The following is an 18911-nucleotide window of genomic DNA, read 5'->3' on the forward strand; positions in this document are numbered from 1 at the left end:
TAACTACTGTATACTTAGGACATACAGCCATATGTCCACATCTGTACAGCTTTGGATCTAGATCTATAGTATCTATTCTTTCTGTCTGCCTAGCTATCTGCCTATCATTTTTCCAGAAACATTTGCATTTAAATGGATGGTAATTTAAACTTAGCTGCACAATCAAGACTACTTGTTATCTTAGAGCATGCCTTCTTTCTTTAAAAAACAAAAAAAACAAAAACCCAGAGTCACCCAGAGTCATATGGTTATAGAGAAACTGTTCACTTAGTTTCTGGGGCAGCTGAGATATGAGTGAAGTAATCCAAAAGCAAGGACCTCAGACGGACCATATAAAGAGTTCTGAGTGAGGAGGGGGACTCTCAAGAGGATGAAGTAGAGTTAGAGTTGACCCATTTCCTTCCATTAGAAGCCCTTAAGAGTGCGAGGGGACCATGAGCATGTCAAGTGTGCCCAGGAGTAACCGTAATTGTGGGAGGCATGGTTTTAAAGCTGCAGTTATTCTGCATGAGTTCAGAACACAGACAGAATGATGAGAAGATGAGAGGTCAGGAGCCTAGGCTCTGGGAACTGGAAAAAGACACTGGTAGAGGGGATGCATGGCCACAGTGACAGATTTAGGGAATTCCCAGAACACTGAGGTCTTTTGTGAGTACTTTCAAGGGACAAGTTCTACAGATTTGCTTACTTTACATCATACTCCTTCTACTGGGCTATGATTTGCTCTATTTTTAAAAACAATGTGGTCATTAAAGGGATTCTTTGTGCTGCCAAGGTGCTAAGGGTATTTCACAGGACCACTTGAATACTGACGAGTTAGCAATAGCAGAAGAGAGCACTAGCCCAGCACCCTCCAGAGGATAAATAATAACTACTACATTTAACAGGTGAGGAGATATGGGTAGAGGGTTAAACAGCTTGCCCTAGATCTCACTTGTGATGAGACAAATTCTGTTCTCCTTGCTTCTAAATCTCAGGCTTTGAACCACTAGGCTCAAAAATTGCTCAATGAACGCAGCACAAAGAAGCTATGTTCCCAAAATTGTTGTTATGAAAATTTAGGGGCCCTCCAAGGCAGGAAGAGCCTCACACTCTTCAGCATCTTTCCTATTCCCTATTTTCATGGGGTAAGGATAGAAGAAAGGAATAAAATCTCGTAGGAACTGCCCAATATAAGTGCCATCTTTCTTCTTTTATTACTTAAAGTTCTTACTACTTAGAGAATATTAATTAAAAACAATGCCTTATATCTATATGGTTGTTTATAATTTATAAAATGTTTTCAGACATTATCTCTCCTTTCATTTGATTATATTTCAATCCAATAGAATGTATCAGTTCATCCTTATGCACATGATTGTAAATTTTAAGAAAATGTTTGGGCCTAAACCGGTTTGGCTCAGTGGGTAGAGCGTTGGCCTGCAGACTGAAAGGTCCCAGGTTTGATTTGGGTCAAGGGCATGTACATTGGTTGCTGGCACATCCCCAGTGGGGAGTGTGCAGGAGGCAGCTGGTCTATGTTCCTCTCTTATCAATGTTTCTAGCTCTCTATCCCTCTACCTTCCTCTCTGTAAAAAATCAATAAAATATTTTTTTTAAAAAGGAAAGAAAAGAAAATGTTTGGGGAAAGGAGAAAATGTAAAAATTGGTCATTCAACCTGACTGCATGCTCTGAATCCTGAAGACACAGCATCCAAATGGTTGGTTGTTTTTCTCCATTTATTAGGACATTTGTTAGATACTTCAATCTAGCTTTAAAAAACAAAACAAAACAAAAAACCTTGAAAATATATTCAATATTATTCATCTGGCAAGTTTCCCAGATATTTCAAATATCTTTTATTTACTACCATCAGAAGTTAAAGTAGCCTGTTTTGCAGAGTTATTTCATTCAATCACTTCTTTATTTAATTTATTTTACCTGTCTTTTGAAAAAAGTCATTTACCCATCCTTCCAGATAAGCACACACATGCACACAAGCATCAAAATATATAAAATAGTTTGGATTAGTGACAGCCCATATAATTTATTGACAAATACTCAAAGAAATCATGAGTTCTACATTATAGATATCTAATTGATATACTCTTTGATTATTAAGAATAAATTTTATTTTAGCATCATGCCATTAAACATATATTGGTTGTATTTGATTATCAGAATTGCAAAGTTAAAAAATGATAGGAAGGATCTATAGTCCATCCCCCAATTTTCAATAATATTAATCTTAATCCCCCTGTTTTAACTAAGTGGAGCTTCTCAAGAATTAGTTGATTCCTTCATATCTTAGAAAGCTATTTATAAAAGTCAGCCATGCATTAATTCTGTTAGAATTAAGAGTTAGAAGGACATGCATGTTTAATAAACTGTTAAGATTTTTAGTTACTGTACTTTGTGGTTGATATACCATTATAGCACTCACTGTGTATCTTTTTTCTACTAGTTCCCAGGAGAATAAGAGCTAAGTGTAGCCTTTATTAACAACAACTGTTCTCCTTGATGCTTGCCATGGACTAGGTTCTTTGACTAAATATTTTTCACTTTTTTTTCTTAATGTATATTCTTTATTTTATAAAAGCAGCTAGTTTGAAATATTTTTAAAGATTCCACAATCTCAGTTGATACTATCCCAATTAATGCCTCATATTACAGCAGTGCCTGTATTCCCACAGCAATTTCAAAATCCTTGCTCAATCATCTTTCCATATTTGAATAGAGGATCTATCCATTCTAGGTGTTCTCCTCACTGCTGTGTCATGGCCACCATGGTGGCCACCACTAGAGTCATCACAGTTGATCCCATTATGCAGTCCTCAGTAGCTATCCCTTTAGAGGTCTTCTTGGAGACAAAGCACCTGCCTGAACATTAATATCTGATGCCTTTGCAAGAAGACATTGTTTCAAGAAATATCTATCTCAAAAAGTTGGCTTAAATACTCACTGAAGAGGAGTACTCAATGAGTATTTTCTTCAGGGTATTTCTATGTACCCTGAAGTTCACTTCCGGATGTGCCAGCTGCTTGCCCACAAATTTGGAGTTGCAGGGCTCTTCTGGATTGTAGGTGAGTTCTGTGTTCACTATACCTGAATGGCAGCCCCAGAGTAAGTGTCTTTTCCTCTCAGACGCAGTGAAGTCGGGTGTTCCATCCCCATAGGTCTTCTTCTTTGTTGTTTGGAGGTTGACTGAAGGTCTTGCTTGCCCCCCAATTTCCCTATATCCGGCACTAAAAGCCATTGGTATCTCATTACCTAAGAATTCCACAGGAATAAGAGCACAAAGCCTACTCCAATTTAAGCCAAAGGCTAAGCAATCTGTTAAGGGAGCCACCAAGCAAACCATGAATATAAGAGTGAACACTGGGGAGTGAAGACCTCTTGAAATCATTCAGCCAAGAAAGATAGATTTGATTTAGGCTGCAAGGACCTATCCTGAAAATCTATTTAGTAATTTGTATTATCTGAAGAAATTAATCTTTGAAAAAAAGAAGTCTGGTCATCTATTCTAGCAAACAAATAAAAGGGTTTCCTTGAGGTATGGAAATTTCTGGTCTGGGAAACAGAAAGCCAAATTTGTAATTTCATTTTATTTTTCCTTTTCAGATATTGCATTGTTACAGTTAGGCAAACTTATAGCTTCACATTATTACAATATTGAAGATCAAGGTTTTTGATCATCTATAAGTAAATTACATTTTGAATGGAAAAACAGGAAGATATACAACAGAAAACAAAAATTGTATACCCTGCAGGAATCTTAGAAAGAGAAAACCCACAAGCAAATAATTGGTCTAGGAGATGCTTTGAAAGATGTCAAAGATTTTTTAAAAAATATATTTTATTGATTTTTTACAGAGTGGAAGAGAGAGAGGGATAGAGAGTTAGAAACATCTATGGGAGAGAATCATCGATAAGTTGCCTCTTGCACACCCTCTACTGGAGATGGGCCCGCAATCAAGGTACATGCCCTTGACGGGAATCGAACCTGAGACCCTTCAGTCAGCAGGCCGATGCTCTATTCACCGAGCCAAACCAGTTTCGGCAAAGATTTTTTTTTTTTAATTTGAAAGTTAAGAACTATATTTACAAAGATAACAAAATAAACAATGTCACCATGCCCACAATTCTGAAAAATTCTGAAGTCTGCCCTGACATAGTGCCAGTGCCAAGGGAAGAGTGTTCCTAATTTTGAAGAATTCCACTGCACACCTGAGTTTACTAATTATTTCACTAGTCAACTACAGAAGACTAGCAATTAGGATGAGATTATACAATCAATGTAAGATTGTAAGATAGGAGAAATAAGGTTTGAAATTTACATGATTATTCATAAAGTATACAGAACATTATATGTGTATATATTGCTTATCGCAGAAGCTTAGTTTTAATACATTTGCCACGTTGTTTTTTTACATCCATTTCTCACATGCTAGTGTGTATTGTGTGTGTGTCTCAGCCTATCAATAACTAATGTGGTCAGACCAGCCTTTAAGATTGCAAAATACCCTTCAGCAATAATCATTAGAAAACATTGGAAACATAAACTGTCATTACAATACCTGAAATATACCTAGTACACCAGGGGTCACCCCTGGAAGTGTGGGGCAATCTACCAATTTAGCTTCTGGGTTGTGAAATTTCTTATTTGAAGTTTCAAAGGAGGGACTGACAAAAACATAGCTTGCTGTGCAAAAACAAGCCTTTGGGATATTGCTTATTTTAACTTGGTTATTTTTAAGAAACAAAAGACTCAGGAAGAACCTTTGACCTTCCCCCTACCCGCCTAAAAGAATTTCCTGTAGTCCAGGAAAGTAGATATCGCCCTAGATAACTTACTTATTATGAACTAAATTTGAAAGAAATAAACCTATCAAAGCCCACTGGGGCAAAGTCATCTCTGTGTCCAACAGACATTTATTTATCAAACATTTGCTTTTCTATCTACATGTGAATTGCTTTTCTTCCCTTTCAAATCCCAAACACCACCCCTTCTCCATAGCTCAATATAGCATATTAGTCTCAACTGGCCAATCTGTGTCAGGTCCCACATTCTTATGGAAACTCCAGATAAATGAAATAATTTGGTCATTTTTCCCTATTAATCTGTCTCATGTTAATTTGATTACTAGTCTAGCTAGAAGAATTTAGAAAGATAGAGGAAAATTTTATTTTTTCTTCCCCACAGCAGTGAGATAATATATGTAAAATACCCATGAGAGCATAATACAGAATTAAAACGCAAGTGAAAATAAGTTAGGGTCCCTTCCAAGATTCCCACCTTTAATTTAGTAGTTATTACTGGTAATGTATTTCTTTGCGTTATACCTCCTCTAATAGATTATGAGTTCTTCAAGGACCCAGCACATGATCTAGCTCATAGTAAGCTTTCAATACAATTTGTTGAATAAATAGAATGGTTTGCTAATGCTTTTTAAATTAATATTTCTTCACTAATTTTAATAATAAAAATTTACATAAATACAATTTAATTTTATAATAAATGAAATCACTTCTACTGCTTAACAGCCCCTGATCAGGTGCCCATTTCAGGCCTATCACATGACCTCTTACCCTTGTTCTCCTGCCCCCTCAAGTGTGACCACTTGTCCCCAAACCCTTGAAACACTAGATGGTTTCTGTTTCCCAGGTGCCATCTCCCTGGTTGGCAGTCTGCCCTTGCTCTCACACTTGTCAATACTTCCATTGCCAAAATCCTCCCCAAACATCCTTCCTGCTTGCTCTCTTTTTTTGTGTGGACTTTGACAGGTGAGATTGAAAAGGAGACAGGAGAGCAGTGGCTTGTCCAGAGTCCATGAAGGAGGTCCAGAGGGTCTAGGAAAGCTGGGGGAGCCAAGGGTGGTGAGGATGGGGTGCTGACTAGGAATTGGAAAGCTCTCAGGTCAAGTGGGACAGTATGAGTTGCAGCTGTGGTCCATTGTAAAGGTGAGGCTACAGCAGCACAGAGAGGGAGAGGGACTTCCTAATGGGCACATAGCAGGAAAAGGGCTGAGCTAGAATTGGAACCCTTAGTTGCCCTCAGCCTGTAAATTCTTTACCTGTGACCTCTGGGTAAGCACCTTCATCCTGTGGCCATTTGCTCTGATGGGCTTCCCCCCCGCCCCCCAACTCCCTCCTTTACCCCCAGGGGACTGGGATCCTTTATTTACGCCTCTGCCTCTGGGCACTTGCTCTCTTTGTCCCCGGTCCCTCCCAGCTAGTAACTTGGAGGGAGTCTCCCTGCATTGGGCCAAGGGCCTTGGGGATAGACACCCCCCCCCCCCCTTCCTCCTACTCCCTTCCCTGGCTGTGGCTTAGATTTCAAAGTACCATAATTTTCCCTGTGGACAACTTCCCCTGCCTGCCTCCCCTGGCAGATTTGTTTTACCGCAAAAAGAAATTGATTCAGGGTCTGCAAACCACCTGACTCCCTGCATTTGCTCTCTGAGATGTGGCTCTGTCCGGGTGCCACCTGGTACAAGTCTCTGATGCCACCTCACCTCAAAGGCCACACCTCTCCTCCTCTGGAGAACCCATTAGGCACACAGCACACTCAGAGCTCCAAGGCAGTTCCAGGGACCCACTAAGCCTGTGCCCCAGCCTGACACTAGACCCCAGGTCCAGCCTGCAGTCCCAGGCTCCTTAAGCCAGTCTGGGAGGGGAAGTTATCGATCCCTTAGACAGAGGAACACAGACAGGTGGGAATTCAGTCCCATTCTTTTTTTATTTTTTATTTTTTTATTTTATTGATTTTTTTTACAGAGAGGAAGGGAGAGAGCTAGAGATTAGAAACATCGATCAGCCGCCTCCTGCAAATCCCCTACTGGGGATGTGCCTGCAACCGAAATACATGCCCTTGACTGTAATTGAACCTGGGACCCTTCAGTCTGCTGGCTGACCCTCTATCCACTGAGCCAAACCACTTAGGGCTCAGTCCCACTCTAGAATGATCAGGTGCTCCCCCCCTCCCCATTACCTGTCCAATTCCAGGCATTACGTGGCCCCACCCCCTGACAAACTGCCCAATTCCAGCCTATCACATGACCCACTTCCAGCAATCATGAGGATCCGCCCCCTGATAAGGTGACCAGTTCTGGCCTATCAAAAGGCCCAGCAGCAATGATAAGGTGTCCACTTCTGGATGACATGTGGCCAGCCCCTGATCACATGCCCACTTCTGGCCATCACTTGGCCCTGCTTTCCTGATCAGCTGACCACTTCCTGACATCAAAAGGCATCAGCCCCCTGATAAGGTGACCACTTCCATCCTATCACCGAGGCCCCGCCTTCCTAATCAGCTATTCACTTCCAGGCTATCACTTGACCCTGACCGCTGATTAGGTAATCACTGCTGCCTATAAAGTGGCAGCACCCTTTGTTCTCCTGCCAACTCAGGTGTGACCACCTGTCCCCAATCCCTTGAGACTTGAAATGGTCTCTGTTTCCCAGATGCCATCTCCCTGGTTGGTAGTCTGCCCTGGCTCTCACATCTATCAACAGTCCCTTTCCCAGAGTCCTCCCTAAAAATTATTCCTGCTTGCTCTCTTTTTTTGTGTGTGGGACTCTGACAGGTGAGATTGAAAAGGAGACAGGAAAGCAATGGCTTGTCCAGAGTCCATGAAGGAGGTTCAGAGAGTCTTGTTAAGTCACAGGAAAGCTGAGGGAGGGAATGGTCAAATGTTCTTCTGCCCACTCAGGTGTGACTACCTGGCCCCAAACTTTTGAAACCCTGCTTTCAAAGAGTCAAGCAGTTTTCATCAGTGGCCCAGCCCAGACTATGACCATTTGAAACCAAACCATTTTATTCATTTTTTTAAGAAATACTTATTGGCAATGGGACAGCTTTTAGGTGTGAGAACAGAGGCAGACTGCTAACCAGATCCCACTAATATCTTCAGTTAAATTAGCCCATTGCTTACCTCATATATGACATAATACATGTCCTCAATATTATCTTTATATAGGTAAATTTTATTTTATTTTTGTTTTTTAAATAATCATTTTTTGTCAAAGAAAAATCTTGCACACAGGCAACAGTACATACCCTGCTGCTTAAAAATGGCTGAAATATTACATTATGCTCCCCCTCTCCTCATGCTGGACCCACTGGCACTTTGGCAAAAATGCTGATTTCTGAGGACAAAGTCCTCTTTCCTGAAAAAATGCACAGAAGCAGATGGAGGAGCAAATCCCAGAGGCAAGGGGTGATGGCGGGGGGCCCAGGTCCCAGGACTCAGAATTTCAGCAGGATAACCGGCCAGTACTTAGGCTTCTTTCTGTCAAAGTGCTTGTTAAAGCTCAGATGCAACATGGCTTCCATGGCCTGGATCTTGGGGGTGCTGTCTGGGCACAAGCACTTCATCTCGGTCTGACAACTCTGGGGAACTGAAATAAGACTCCACGGCCTTCCTATAAGCATTCTGGTGGCTTCGCATCCAAGCCACTGCTTGACAATAATGTTGCCAGTATCTTGCATAGACTGGATGACAAGACCAAGGCATGGTGGTTTCTGATGATACCGCCTTTGCTGCCAACTCTGTGAAAGCCCAAATGGGCACTGAAACTCGTGGGCTGGTAGCTTGCATGATCCTGGGCAATGAGATGCAGGGAGCTCTCTATTTAGGTAAATTTTAGATGATAGTGCCTTCAGCACACTAAGTCCTCAATAAATCTTTACAAAACAAATGAATGAATATATAAAAGTGAGATATCTGGTGAACATTTTACTAGGTCCATATGCATTTTTCAAAAACATACAGTGAAATAAACAATTCATGGATGGAAAAGAATTGGAGAATGAGGATGATATGAAAAAGTCAACCAACTAATCTGAAAATGTTCTATTTCCAAAACAGGCTCCCTTCTAGTTTCTTCCCCCAGGGCCAATTATGGAATTGGTTCCACATAAATTGATATTGCTCCCAAACCCACTTCCAAATTTCCTAGGACTTCTGAAAGGCTGCCCATGGTCATTTTAATAACACATGCACTCTCAGTCCGGATGCCTGAACAGTTCCACAGTGGGGGATGCAATAACTTCAGCTTCTTAGCAATGAGTGTGCATTATGCTCTCCCGCAGTGCCAATTGGGTAAGTGGCCGAAGTGGCCACACACACACACACACACACATATGTTCAGCTCAAATTTGCATACATTTTCCCTCTCAACCAGTGTCTCAAAGCTTCTTTGTTATTGATAATTAATCTTTATTATAAGATTTCATGTGAGTGAAAGAATTCCATTTGCTAAAATGAGCATAATTTTTTTTTTAATTTCTAAAATACTCGTGGTGGCATTTTTCCTCCCCTTGCTGTGGTTCTAGGGCTGAATTATTCCTGTGGTGCTTTTCATTTCTCTGGGGCCTGCTTTACTGATAAGCAGGCAATCTTTAGCTTTGACTTCCACAGTGTATATGTAAGCCACGGTGAAATTGCATCTAATTTATTCTTTGAAATGCAGAAAACAATATTGGAGAAGAAGCTAGAAATCAAAAGATAATAAGGTTTGAGGAACAATTCTGCCTTGGCTGTCAGAATGCTGATAAAAGACAGTCTCTGTTTATTTTAATCAGCCTTTTCAAACTTCGGAGAAGGACAAAGACAAGCGACCTGGTCCTTACTTGGCTTCCCCAGTGACTGAATGCAAACTCCAAGAGACAGATTGAGGCTCCCGAGCTAAGGGTGAAATCCCCATGTCATGTTATAAATCTCATGCTTGCATCTGAAGGATTGGTGTCCTTTTGAAGACCTGGAGCTTTGGCACACACCATCCATACCTTCCCAGGGAACAGCAGATTGGCCTACTACCCAAATGGCCTCCCTGAAAGGGAAAAAAAGCATGCTCTTAAAGTAATTTCCTGTGATGGACAGGATGCTTTGCACACTGTCTTTTTTGAGAGATCAACATTGCCCTGAAGGATTTTTATAAATTTGAAAAATATCTATTTGTGCAGGCATCGGTAGCAGTTTTCAATTTCACATTATTTTATTTTATGATTTTATTTATATGTTTACTTTTATTTAAATTGTTTATATGTTACTGGTTCAATTCCGGGTTGGGGCACATGCCTGAGTTGCAGGTTCAATCCCTTGAGGAGGGACGGGTGTGTGTGTGTGTGTATGTGTGTGTGTGTGTATGTGTGTATGTGCAGGAGACAGCTGATCAATGTTTCTCTCTCATCAATGTTTCTATCTCTCTCTCCTTTCGTCTCTTTCTAAAGTCAATAAAAACTTTTTTTTTATAAATAATTTTATTTCAAATCATTTATTTGCAGAGGGAGCCTAGAAGGATCAGAGGAGTGATGGGGGAGCAGTAAAGCTGGGATGGAAAGGAAGCCCACATGGATGTATAAGGATAATGATGGCTTTGGGTATTCAGGGCCCTGTCCCTCAGGAAATCCCTAATCCACTTTGTAAAGCATGGCCCAGAGTTCTTCCATCAAAAAGGTTTTGATCAATAAACAATTATTCCATCATTGGTGAGGGCTGCTGCCAGGGACACCAAAGAACTTCGGGCTTGAGTTTTGTACAGACTGAGCACATTCCTGGAACCAGCGAAAGCTCTAGAATAGAAAGTTAGACATGTTGGCAGTAAGAAGCTGTGGGTGGACTTGGAGCATTGATCTCGGGAGAGGGATGAACAGGGTATCCATAGTATTGGCTACAATGCTCTGTGTTCACTCCTGTGTCTGAAGAATTATTTTTAAGACACTAATTGAAGAGTCCAGGAAATAAAGGATGAGAATTTGCTCAAAGATTCTGGGGCCTGAAAAATTGCTTCTCTTATCTTCTGTCTTCAGCAGTGATTTTTCAAAAACTTTTTTAAAAGAAAGCAAAAATTCTGAGAATTTCATGTAAATAAAAGAAACTCAAAAGCATTTCCCCCATGTATTCTACAGACAACCTCTACTTCTCTTACTTTCCCAAACTGTTCTGGCCCTTGCTCGTAACAATCATCATTTATGGTTTTCTATCATTTTAGTTTCCAAATTGTTCTGACTCTTATTAACTCATTTGACCTTGAGGGGGCAGTCAGTCCATTCTCATCTACATTTTCACAAGAAAAAGCTATAAGTACAGAAATATTAAATGTATTATTCATCAATAGAGCCAGGGATGGAACCTAGGTCTCAATAAACATTTATTGAGCACTATATTCCAGAAACTGTGCTCAGTTTGGGGGTATAGAAATTAATAAGACATAGCCCTCATCCTTGAGGAAGTCAGAGGCCACTGAGGTAAAAGGTGTACAAAGGATGCAGTAATGATACAGTGTGGTATTCACTAAAACAGATTTTAAGGGAAAAAAATGTAGGAATGCAGGAGGGTTAGCAGGTAAATCTTCCTGGAGGAGCTAGTTAGGTGTTATTGGTCAAGATGGGTAGGTTGTAGGACAAGAACAAACAGCTTCAGATTCTTAAAAAGTTAACGCCATAGGGGCTTATTTCTCACACTAGTGGTGCAGTGAATGGAATTAGTGCACTTGGGAGAGATGGTCAGTCTGGCCTGCACCCTCTTGCAGTCTGGGAGCCCTGGGGGGGGGGGGGGGGGGGTAGAGGGTGTCCGACTGATGGTCTAAGCCACATGTGTTAAACACAAGGCCCGCAGGCCAAATCCTTCCCGCCAGGCCTTGCAATGTGGCCCGCACCGCGCTGTCATCACTGCACTCCGCTGCGTTTCCATCACAATGACAGTTTATGACTGTTCAGTAAACCATTCGGCCCACGATTTAGGCTGGATTTTAGATTTTGGCCCAAGCTGTCAGTCGGCCATCCTTAGTATTGCCAGGGAGGTGAAAGAAACTCCCACCACTGCTACAGTGCTCACCAGCCATGAGATCAGCTTCTGGCTGAGCGGCACACCCCCTGTGGGAGCACACTGACCACCAGGGGGCAGCTCCTGCGATGAGTGTCTGCTCCCTAGTGGTCAGCATGCATCATAGTGACCATTCATTCCACCATTCAGTCATTTGCATATTAGCCTTTTATTATGTAGGATACACTGTAGATGAGACCCTTAGAACCATAACAAATGCAAATAATTCATTGTTAACTCATTCTCAAATTGCCCCCACTTAAAATCAAATCGCCTTCCCCCCCATCCCACCCACACACATGGTAGCATGTGCTGTGCCTTGGGAACCACTGGGCTTGACACTTTTCCTCTCTGAGCTTCATTTCTGAATATATACACATGTACCATGGGAATTGTAATCTCTTCTCCGCCTGCCTCTCTGGGTTGTCATGAGGAGGTTCTGAGCTAATAAACCTAGAAATGTTTCATCAAGTAAGTGATGTCTAAACAGGAAAGGATTATTATTTTTAAGCCCACGGATACCCTCACATGTAGCAGGTGCTGATTAGGGGAGGAGGGCATATTTGTTTCCTGGGACTGTAGCTATGGAAGCTTTGCAGAGGGTTCCACAGGTCTCGGAGGGGTGGGCTCTGGCCAGCAGCCCTGTAGCGATGGTCATCCCTGGAGGTGCTGGCAGCAGCAGGGAGTTAGGGGGGCACTAGAGAGGCAGCAAGGCCGAAGTGGGAGTAACTGTCAAACCTTCCCGCTTGGCGCCATTCTTTAAATATTAATAGTACCTGGCTGTATTGCAGCTGTACCTGCTCAGGGCTGAACTCCAATCTTCTGGAGCGGGGAGGGGCCGGACCAGGTGGAGCCAGACAGGCTAGGAGGGCGGGTTTAGCTGCTCCCCTTGGAGGTTCAACGTGCTTCCATTGCAGAGAGGGCACTGCTGCTGTAGGAGGGGGAAAGGATCTGACCCTGGGGGTCAGCTCAGGCCTGCCTCCACCTGGGTCTGGAATTGTAGGGAGGAGAGGCATGCTCAGCTCCATAGGAGGAGGCCTCTCCTCCCTACAACATGCTGAGGGCCCGGGTGACTCGGTGACTCGGGGACACTGATGGGTGGTGGGTGGTCGCAGAGGTGCTATTGTTGTGGGCGCCCCTGGCAGGGGTAGCAGAAGGGAGGTGCGAGCTGCAGCTACCCTCAAGGCTGGGTTTTCTCTTCATCTGGTCAGCCTCCCCATCTCCCCAGAGGTTGCAGGGGCTGGGGTAGGGTGACCATGCAGGGGGATTGGAAGAACTCCGGTGGCCACTTCCTCTTCCTTCTTTGCAGTCTGGGCTCCTGGCAGGCACTCTCCTCAGACCCCGGAAACTTGGCTCCAGCTGCCCACCCCCTGCAACCCTCCTGCAGCATGCATAGCCTCCTGCTGGTCTGTCAATATGCAAATTGATCATTACTGGGACACCATAACAGACAATTAGCATATTACCTCTATACATGTAAAGAGGTAATATGCTAATGGTCTGGTCACTCATCTGGGCCACTTTTCTCTATGTGGTGACAGAGAGGTCCAGGGTTTTAGAAAAATTCACCAGCCTGTAGCACCTTAATCTTCAACAGTTGACCTCCTCAGTTGATTCAACATGGGAAGAGAAAATATGGAGAGTTTTGCAGACACTCATAAATGTTTCTATGCAAAAGCAACAAATGAACTCTTCACAGTGCATTGGCCAAAGCAAGCCACATGGTCACACCTTAGTTTAAGGGGATGTAAAGTGCAGTCTTGTATGTATCTGGAAAGTGAAAAGAATCAGAAAATAGGTGAGAAGTATAATACCCTTCCAAAATAAAGGCATATTTGAAGTAGGTCTAGAATAATGATGAAGGGAAAGGCATTCTTGGCAGTCAAAGGCATCATGTTAATGGAGAACCACTGTATTGTGACACCTCTCAGGAAACACATATTTCTAAGTCTAAGAGTGATTGCACAAGCAGAGTGAGAATTTGAAGACTGGTGTAGCAGCAAATATCAGAGAGACTGAGTTAGGCCGTATCATATGGACCCTGGTTTGGCCTAAATTCCCTTAATGTTTTGGGTTCATGAGCACTAAAGCACACATGTACCAAAACATAGAAGCAAGACCCTTTCTTCACCTGTGTCATTGAAAGGGTATGGAAGGAGTGGTCTTTCAGCATGTGCCCTTGTTTGTGATTTTACCTGATAATCATTCTTTTCCATTTTATGAGTCAAAGAATGAAGTAGTAGATGTTTTTACTGTTGTCAGGCTTAGATAGGGCAAAGCAAACTTTTCATATAAAAGATGGGTAGCAAAGACCGGGTGCAGATTTATAAATCGAAGGCTAAGTTTTAGGTGTGAGCCAAAATGACATTATTTGGAACTTTTGTCATCAGGGCTGATTAGAAAGTGGTATGATATCATATCAATACTCTCACCTGTACCCTTTTCAAACACCCTAGAAAAAGATGTATTTTGTTGTGTGCTTAAGCTCATGATTCAGTGGTTAATTGGATACTAACGTGGGAAGGAGAGCAATGGGCACATAGTAGATCTTCTATGTAAGGAAATGATTTGAACTAACTTAATTATTTATGCTTCCTTTGCCACTACACTGTAAATTCCTCCAGATCAATGCCTATTTCTTATGGGTCTTTCTATTCTTAGTGCATATCTCAGTGTCTGATTCATTAGTGCCTCGTGTTCAATAAATGTAGATTAAATGGGGCTGAATTGACCAAATAACCACTCCCAAGTGCTAATTGGTACTACATCAGCCTAAAAGAATTAACTCTACATGCCAACAAGTGAATAAATTGCTCTACAGTATCTAATGAAGCCTGGTCAAAACAGACCTTTTGCTTGCACTATGTACCTAAGGTAAGAGAGACAAATTCACAACTTGATCCATAGATACAGTTTTAAAGAATAAATATGCGAAATCAGAGAGGGAGGTAAAAGCAATCTGTTGGGAAGTTCTTGGCCAGTTAGATACATTACTCTAAGTCCGCTGCAAACAACAGCAGCCAGCTAGCTCACTTTACAAAGAGCATATGGTTTGGTTAACAATCTTACTTAGGAGGAAACGCCTAGAGGCTAGCTCTCAAGAGATGCTGTGGCACACCGGGATTTCTAATTAAGCCCAGCCAAGGCCCTGCAGCTGTGCCTTTGTGGATTGCTTACCAGCCGCATAGCCAAGCCACTGCACTAGGTGTGGTATCATCATCTTATGACATGAATGAACAGAAATAGCATTCTGCAAATTTAGTTAAAATATCCTTGGTGGCTTGTGTTGCTGTTTTCTGTTTTTCAGAGTTTCAAGGGTCCTCGTATTCTTGACTTCTATGTTCATTATATAACCAATCTTTAACACTTCCTTTTTCTCTATTCTACCAATCCCTATTGATTTCACTAAAAATTTATTTTGTCTGGTTTTTTTCTACCTCCACTATCACCCCCTCATCCCTTCAATCATTCCTTTTCTTTCAGCTAGAATATTTTAAACTTAAAATCTGGTTATGTTATTTCTTTGCTTACAACTCCCATGGTTCCAAAGCCTTGGAACCCTGCCACAAGACCTTTTCTGTTCTCAGTACTGCCTAACTCTTCAGCTTCATCTCCACCACTTACCCCTCCACCTCTCTCCACAGCTTGTCTTCCATTCCCCTCCTTCTTCCCCCAGGCCAACATCGCCCCCTCTCCCAGCACGCACACTCCTTTTGGCCTAATTAACTCCTATTCATCCTTGTACTGTCACTGCAAACTACCTCCTTGGGATCTTCTTTCATACCCCACCTTCTTTTTCAGACTAATTCACATCCTCTGTTAAATAATCTCAGACCGTGCTGCACATTTTTCTCATAGAGCTTAGAATTAGAATTTTGTGGGAAGGTCAATGGGGGTGGGGGTGGGGGTGGGAGGGAGAAAGAGAGAGAGATATGTACTAGTATATGTAATACTTTAAACAATAAATTTTTTAAAAAATAATTAGAATTTTGTGGTTCTGGGCAAGTAATAGGAGGGTGTGAATTGAGTCCGTTTTGCTCACCACTGTATCCCCAGCACCAGATGTGAGGCCTGGCCTATAGTGGACTTTCAATATGTATTTGTACGTGCTGAATAGAGGAACATGTCTCCTTGTTCATGAGTGTATGTGTGGAGTGCAAGAGGGGTGAGTGGTCTGGGCTTATTCAGGAAGCCTGCCTTATATGCAAACCATTCCTACCAAGCTATGCTTGATATTTCAAGGATTCAAAATCGGCCTAATTAATTTTTCACTAAATATTGAATTTTGAGCTGCAGGCTAGAATATGAATTTGTTATTTATGATATTTAAATTAATTTTACATTTGCATTCCTAGTCATATTTTTAACTCAGTTACTTCCTTTCACAGTCAAATAAAAAACTTGTATTGTATATCAATGTATTGAAATATCTCCTATTCCAATCTGACTTTAGACTTTCTTTTTGCAATGCAACTGTTTTGTGTGTGTGTCAGCCTATCTGATAGTGATGGGGTCAGCTAAGAATGCCTGGGGAGGCACTCATGTGGGCCCTCCTGCTTGTAGTAGAGCCCATAGACATTTCCTCTGACTGGAGCCAGTATTGTGACTGGACCAGCCCCTGTGGTTCTTTTCACAATTGTAAGAGGCTTCTCATCAACAACCATCCAGGCATTAAAAAAAAACACACACACACACAAAAAGCAACAACAAGGTTCATTAGTTACAAGTCCTGGAGGGCACATGGCATACCCAGGGCCACACAGCAAGGCCAAGAGAGGAAAGAGAGAGAGAGAGAGAGAGAGAGAGAGAGAGAGAGAGAGAGAGAGAGAGAGAGAGAGAGAGAGAGAGAGAGGTGATTGAAGATTATTAATGAGTTAGATTGCTGCCAGAAAAATATTTGGTTTTATTTTATAGGGGCATATACTTCAGCTCATATATGTAGGTGATGTCATTTCATATGAAAGTTTTCTAATTATTCATACATATGTTCTCCCCATTAGCAGCACTAATGGTGTGGTAGTAAAAATTCTGCAAAAATTTCATTGACACCATGTGTAACTTGCTTTTCCAGATGTATTATCCATGACAAAATGTTGGAAATTAATTTTTCTTGTAGGATTCAGCAATAAGAAGCCTGGATTTTATTCCTTGGAAGTTGCATAAAGGACATTATGTAACTAGAATGCATTGGGGGAAATGCTGCCTGCCTTTGAAAGAAACTAAGTGAAGCAAGGAAGAAAAAAGCATTTTTAAACATTTTTTCCACAATCCCATATTTCTAGGATCAATTCCCAAGGGATACCCAAAGCCAAAATCCTCCAAGAATTGGACCAAAGACTTTGAATTTAATATGTGGTTAAGACTCAAAGTTAGGGCTTGTATGGCTATTAATTTTAGACCTCATAGTGGAGAATAATGTGAAATGGTATTTTCTCAGTGCAGGATATTACATGCTCATTAAGGTATTTTTAAATCATCAACTTCCCTCTTCTGGCAGGTTTGGTAGTTCCTGGATCTGCTTATCAAAGATAAAAATTCCATTAAAGGGATTTCTATGCCAATGATATGGCTTTTCTTGTCATGTCAAATGCAAATAGTTTCATCTTTTCATTATTGAAACCCAGTCATCGGTGTCTGTAAGGCTGACTCTTTCGTGGTTCCAGATAGAGAAAAAACAAACATTTTATTTAATGAATTAGAACAATTTCTCTTAGGGACCACCAATCTTTGGAGATGCTCCTGATGTCTATTGACTAGAAGTTTGAGCTTCTCTGACGCGAGCTTCTTTGTTTTCTTTCATATCCACTTGAAACTGTCCAGCTTTAAGATCAACAATAATGCAATGTGAGACCTCAATTGTATCCTGGAACAATGATATAAAAAGGATATTAGTAACATCTAAATAAAATATAGAGTTTATTTAATAGTAATATACCAATGTTGGTTTCTAGTTTTTATAAGTATACCATAATAATGAAAAATGTTAAGAGGAGAAATTGAGTGAGGGTTGTATACAACTTTCTCTAATATCTCTGAAACTTCTTTGTAAATATAAAGATATTCCAAAATAATTTTATTTTAAAAAATAGATAGAGTAACTGCTAAAATATTGTAATAGCAAACTGCATATTCAAACAAATAGGAGGGTGAATTAAAAGAGAGAAAACAATTCATAATTTATTTACAAGAAAGTATGAAAAGAACATAAACATGTACCCACAGAGATATATGCATATACATGCATACACATACACAGAAAAGTAAAAAGTTAATTAATACCACAAACTTAAGTGGGAGAAATAAAATCAGACATATAATTATCATAATAAATATAAGTAGCATAAACTCTCCAATTACAATGACAAAGAATGCTAAGTGATTATAAAAAATACCCAATAACAATGCATTTTAAAATATTTATCTGAAACATTTGATCACAGCAATTTGGCAATAAAACATAAGATAAAGATAAATACTAAGTAAATATGAGCCAGAGTAAGGTGGTAGAACTATATTAATTTCAGACATTACAGAAAGCAAATGTATTATTATTGATAGCAATACAAAAAAAATGAAAGATTCAGTACAATACATAAAAATGAAAATTTTATGGGCAGATATAAAAATTCCATATTTTGTGTCTATTTTTGAAACAGCAAGAAAAGGAAAAGAAATGGATTCTCCCCAAGAGCCTTCAATCACATCAAAGAAACACAGCACTATAATTTCAGGTATATGGAGAGATAAATTCTCACCCACTGCAGGTAGTATATATTTTGGAAAGCAATTATGTATTACCTAATAAATGCATGTACACACATATCAGATTATCTAATCACTCTAGTTAAGGTATATATCTTGAAGAAATTCTTGCATATGAACCCCTGGAGACATGTACAAAATCTTCAGAGTGGTATCGCATGCAATAGCACAAACATAGAAATAATTCAAATGCTCATTATCAAGAGAATGGTTAAATAGTGTTGGGTTTCCCCCCATATAACAAAACATTGTATGGCAGTAAAGAAAAATTAATTAAAACTATTGTATATACATCAATTTCAGAAACATATTGTTAGTAAATGAAGCTCAGCAGACAGCAT

This window comes from Pipistrellus kuhlii, unplaced genomic scaffold, assembly GCF_014108245.1.
Source record: "Pipistrellus kuhlii isolate mPipKuh1 unplaced genomic scaffold, mPipKuh1.p scaffold_m20_p_5, whole genome shotgun sequence".
NCBI classification, from domain to species: domain Eukaryota; kingdom Metazoa; phylum Chordata; class Mammalia; order Chiroptera; family Vespertilionidae; genus Pipistrellus; species Pipistrellus kuhlii.